The sequence below is a fragment of the Scylla paramamosain genome, chromosome 26 (genome assembly GCF_035594125.1).
Source record: "Scylla paramamosain isolate STU-SP2022 chromosome 26, ASM3559412v1, whole genome shotgun sequence".
Taxonomy (NCBI): Eukaryota; Metazoa; Arthropoda; class Malacostraca; order Decapoda; family Portunidae; genus Scylla; species Scylla paramamosain.
In genome coordinates, this window is record NC_087176.1 from 20299091 (window position 1) to 20304090 (window position 5000).

General features: G+C 42.1%; 2 long non-coding RNA genes across 6 annotated transcripts in view; one reads left to right on the forward strand and one right to left on the reverse strand.

The window, feature by feature from the left end:
* The window catches only part of LOC135113797 (uncharacterized), an 89964-nt gene extending 88095 nt beyond the window's left edge, over positions 1–1869 (reverse strand). For 2 of the 4 annotated variants that reach the window (XR_010275037.1, XR_010275035.1), the window contains exon 1: positions 1713–1869. This is a non-coding gene — a long non-coding RNA (uncharacterized LOC135113797). The remainder of the gene's footprint in view (positions 1–1712) is intronic. The other 2 variants (XR_010275038.1, XR_010275036.1) reach the window with 1 other exon arrangement.
* A 236-nt stretch (positions 1870–2105) lies between these two features.
* Positions 2106–5000, forward strand: part of LOC135113800 (uncharacterized) — a 57231-nt gene continuing 54336 nt past the window's right edge. The window contains exon 1 of one of the 2 annotated variants that reach the window (XR_010275040.1): positions 2106–2225. This is a non-coding gene — a long non-coding RNA (uncharacterized LOC135113800). The remainder of the gene's footprint in view (positions 2226–5000) is intronic. The other variant, XR_010275041.1, reaches the window with a different exon arrangement.

A 5000-nucleotide genomic window follows, 5' to 3' on the forward strand; every position in this document is an offset into this window, starting at 1 on the left:
AGAGAGAGAGAGAGAGAGAGAGAGAGAGAGAGAGAGAGAGAGAGAGAGAGAGCTGACGACGAGCATAACAGGAAAAAAAAATTACAATGAGTGATGACATAGTTAGTGGCAATTCGTAAGCCAACACAAGAGTAAGGAAAGCACGCAATGTCAGACACGTGTTGTCTCGCTCTGTTTGCAATTTTTTTTTTTTTTTTCAAGAGGAGCTCTGTAAGTTATGACCTTGAAAAACGTTTAACTTCTCCCCATTACTGCAAAGTCTGGGAGCATATGGTACTTGTACGCGTGGCCTCACCGCTCACCTCCTCCTTACTGTCCTTTCATTAAGGACTTGTAATTAGTACATTCATATCTAAGACCACTTAATTTGTATTTTTTTCTAGATTTAATTTCTTGATGTCTTAAAACTTTAACTATATTTTATTTGTTACTTTTCCTTTTATTTTAACATTACTAGTATTTCTATGCAATTATATATATATATATATATATATATATATATATATATATATATATATATATATATATATATATATATTTTTTTTTTTTTTTTTTTTTTTTTTTTTTTTTTGACGTATGACATCAGGTGTTGCTGTTCCACGCAAGAAAATTTGAACCACTTCTCTGGCGCAGGGTAATAACAAGTCTGAGAAAGGCCCACTGAAGGTACAAATCCCCAGATAGTAGTTAAATTAAATGGTGCGAGGAAAAAACTAAGGTGGTGTTCTCAGTGGGTGGTGCGTGACATCCCTCACTCAGGCAGGCAGGAACACTGAGACACCAGGGATTCCACACCTTACCCTCCCTTGTCTCCTCGCTTGTTAACCCGAGGGATAAGTATTAACAGTATTCTCATAACAATAAACCATGCTCAAGAGTGTTTCTCCTGTTCATAATGTTGAAATATTTTTAGCCTGTCACTAGAACCGTAATATATATATATATATATATATATATATATATATATATATATATATATATATATATATATATATATATATATATATATATATATATATATATACACGAATGACTTCAACAAGAGTCTTTTAAGTGTAGTGGAGGTGCGGCGCAGAAATGTTTGAGAGTACAGGCCTTAGTGCTCATCGTCTCACACTTGCTGACTGATTCCTGCTCAGCTTCACCACGTCCCTGGCATCACGACCCTTGCAACACGCCTCCTCCTTCACCTTTCCCTCTTCCTGCCCCCTCCTCCCCTCTCACTCCTGTCACCCCCTTCAAGATACATCCGAGATACAGCAATACATATAACAGTGATTTATGCACGCGTCTGAAGCACTGAAACACTGAAGAAGCAAGTTGAAAGATCGGGTGAAATAATGAAAATTAAAGAGTTAACGAGTTAGTGAGGTGGTTAGCCTGCTCTGCGCGACTCGGTGTGAGCAGACGTCGTCACTGAACAGCTGAGCGGGGAGGGAGGGAGGCAGGGAGGGAGGGAGCAAGATGGAGTTTGTTGTTTTAAAATATAGGAAGCAAGTTATTGTTATTTTGTTTATTTATAGAAATGAAAATGAGTGAACGTGACGATGAAAGACCAAGAAATAGAAGAAGAACAACGCAGAGGAGGAGGAGACAAGACAAACATGACAATAATTCAGTAGGAAAACTTCAACTGGAGGTGTTCCTACCGGCCGCCACTACTTGCCTGGCTGGAAGTATACGGTTACTTCACCTCACCTCACCACACTCACCTCAGTCAGCCTGCCAGCACCTCACTCGTGTCCTGGCCTTCACGCCGCCACTAAAGTCACTTCCCACACGCAGCACAGACCAGTACTTTCCCTGCGACACTCGCTCTTCCTCTTCCTGACACTCTGCACCCTCCACTCCCTTCCTCTCCCCTCCCTCCACCAGCACTCCCTCCCTCCACCAGTTTTCTAGTTCCGTGTTATATTTCAGTGAATAAACGAGTGACATCAGTTGTAAATATTTCACCCACACTTACCAAACAAATAAAAGATTTAGACCTCCACTGAAATGTTCATGATTACACAGAGATTACCCAACTTTGCGTGACAGGCAGGCGTGACGTGTCCAAGGGAGGGGAGGAGTGAAGGGAGGGTCAGCGGAGGAATACAGGTTGGGAGAGGAACGAAGGGGAAGCAGATGGAGGAGATCCACTCACGGGATTCTGCGTTGTTGATTTGTGTGTGGAAGTATCGTGGGTTTTGCCTGCCTCCATTGTTGCTCGTCTGCTGAAATAAGTAAGTGTCACAGAGAGAGAGAGAGAGAGAGAGAGAGAGAGAGAGAGAACACGGCTACAACACATTACCAGTGACACCAGCAGGGAAAACCCATCACCGCCACCATTACTATTACCACCAACACCATTCCTTCTTCACAGATATCCGCACCACCACCACCACTATCACCATCACCATGCTTATCACCACTATCACCACCACCACTGTTCCTGCCTCCCAGTCCATTATCTCCGTCACCACCACCATCACCACCACCATCACCGCCATCACCACCCGATTAAGGAACACAAGGCGGTGCACCAGATATTAATGAAAGTGCGCCATTATAACCCGCCATTAATTGCTGCCTCCTCTAATGACCCATCAGCGCCATTACCTCCTCCTCCTCTTCCTCCTCCTCCTCTTCCTCCTTGTTTTCTCTATCTTCTTTCTCTCCACCTCTCTTATCTATCTCTTTATCTATCTTCCACCTCCACCACCACCATTTCCACCATTACCAACACCTCCTCCTCCTCCTCCTCCTCCCCGATACATCAATTAACCATCTGATCACTACCACCCCGCCACTGGCTCCTTCCTAACAGGATAATTGGCGGCAGCTGATTGGCTGAGGGAGTTAGGCAGTTAGCGCGGAGCATTATCTTAACCTCTGGGTAAAGGAAGGAGGAGGAGGAGGAGGAAGAAGAAGAGAAAAGGTGTTTATGACGAATGTTGAGGTGTAAGAATGATGATGAGGAGGAAGAGGAAAAGGAGAAGGAAGAAGAAGAGGAGGAGGAAGAGGAGGAGGGGGAGATAAAGACAAGGTGTTTATGAGGACCTGGAATGAAAAGAACGAAAATGAACGGTGAGGAGGAGGAGGAGGAGGAGGGGAAGTAGAAGGAAGAGAAGAAGAAAGAAGGTGTATCAGTGTACTGGAGGAGGAGGAGGAGGAGGAGGAGGAGGAAGAGTAAGAATGAACGATAAGAGGAGAGAAGGAGGAGAAGGAAGAGGAGAAGGGATCAACATAGAGTAGGAAGAGGAAGAGGAATAAGGATGAACATGGACAAGAAATGAAAATGAAAGAGAGAAGAGGAGGAGGAAGAGGAGAAGGAGGAGGGAGGAAGGAGGAATAATATTAATAAAGGAAGAAAAGAAAGAGAAGTAAAGATGCACAATAAGAGACGAGAAGGAGAAAGAGGAAGAGGAGGAGGAGGAGGAAGGAGTAAGGAGATTAGTAAAAGAGAAGGAGGAAAGGAATCACGGATGAAGGAAATAGGAAGAAGGAAATAGGGAGAAGGAAGGGAAAAGGATGAACACTGAAAAGAAGGGAGAAGGAAATAGGGGAGAGAGAGGCGGCGAGTCTATGGGCAATATAATACTATAGCGATATGTTAGGACACGACCCCCCACTGAGGGACAGAACTAAACCCCCCTACCTCTCTCTCTCTCTCTCTCTCTCTCTCTCTCTCTCTCTCTCTCTCTCTCTCTCTCTCTCTCTCCGCTACTGCGCTGTTCAGTGTCAGTTCCTAGTGTTCTTTGTTATATGTAATTTTTGCTGCTTAGAAGAATGTAATGGTTTAATTTCTGCCAGATTTGTTATATCGTATGAGGTGACAGATGGATTTACTGTAATGATAATGCCTGGGTTCTCTGTCTTACTCATCTTCCGTCTCCTATTTTCCTGTATTTCCATCACTTCCACTTTCTATCTTCTACTGTCTTTCAGTATCTTTATTTTGTTTTCACTTTCTATTTGCTATGTCCTTTTAGTATTTCCATCACTTTCTATTCTTGTCTCCTATCTTTTGTATTTCCATCTATTTCTGTCTATTTTTCCCACTGCCTTCATCACCTCCACTTTCCATCCATCAATATTTTCATCGCCTCTTCTCCTCCAACGATGTACTTTAATGTATTACTATATATTTAAGTATAGGTTAAGATTACTATATATTTAAGTATAGGTTAAGATACGCTATCTTGATTTACCCCGCTTTAAACTTGTATAATCATAACTTAAGTGCATCAAACTTTCTCAGTAAATTGTTAAACTACTAAACTGGCAATGACACACAGAAGTCCGGAGGTGTGTTCCTGATGACTTGTTCAGTAATGTGGTGGTTTCCCGTGCTCGGCTTCCAGGTTCGAATCTTTGCCACGGTGCCTGTCTCTCTGTGCTCAGGTTTATTTGAGCTCTCTGTTGAGTTGCTCGGTGTTTCAGTGTATTGAATCTTATGGTGGTGCAATACAAGGGTGGTGGGTGTGACAAGAAGTACCTTTTAGATGATATATATAATAGTAACTTGCTTCTTAGTGTGCTACGAGAAATATGTAATAAACAGGATAACTTGACGAGATGGTAGAGAGGTAGAACGAAAAGGATGATAGACGTACTGAATACTGAATGAACCGATGAGGGTGATGGCTGTAACAAGAAGTATATTTCAGATAATAGATACAATAGTAACTTTCTTCTTAGGTTACTACAAGAAATATGTAATGAATAGAATAACTTGACGAGATGGTGGAGGAAAAGGATGAAAAGCATTACAGAAGCACTGAATACTGAATGAAGCAATGAGGGCGATGGATGGAACGAGAAGTACATATCAGATAACAGATATAATAATACCTTCAATGTGAGGCTACGTAAAGGATGTGTGGTGTTAATGTGATACCTACACAGAGACTAAAGAGAAGTATTATGGATGCACTGAAGGAACACCAGATGAAGGTTGTAACAAGCATATTTCTGACAATTGATCAAATAATAGCTTAAGTGTAAAGAGTTCGTGG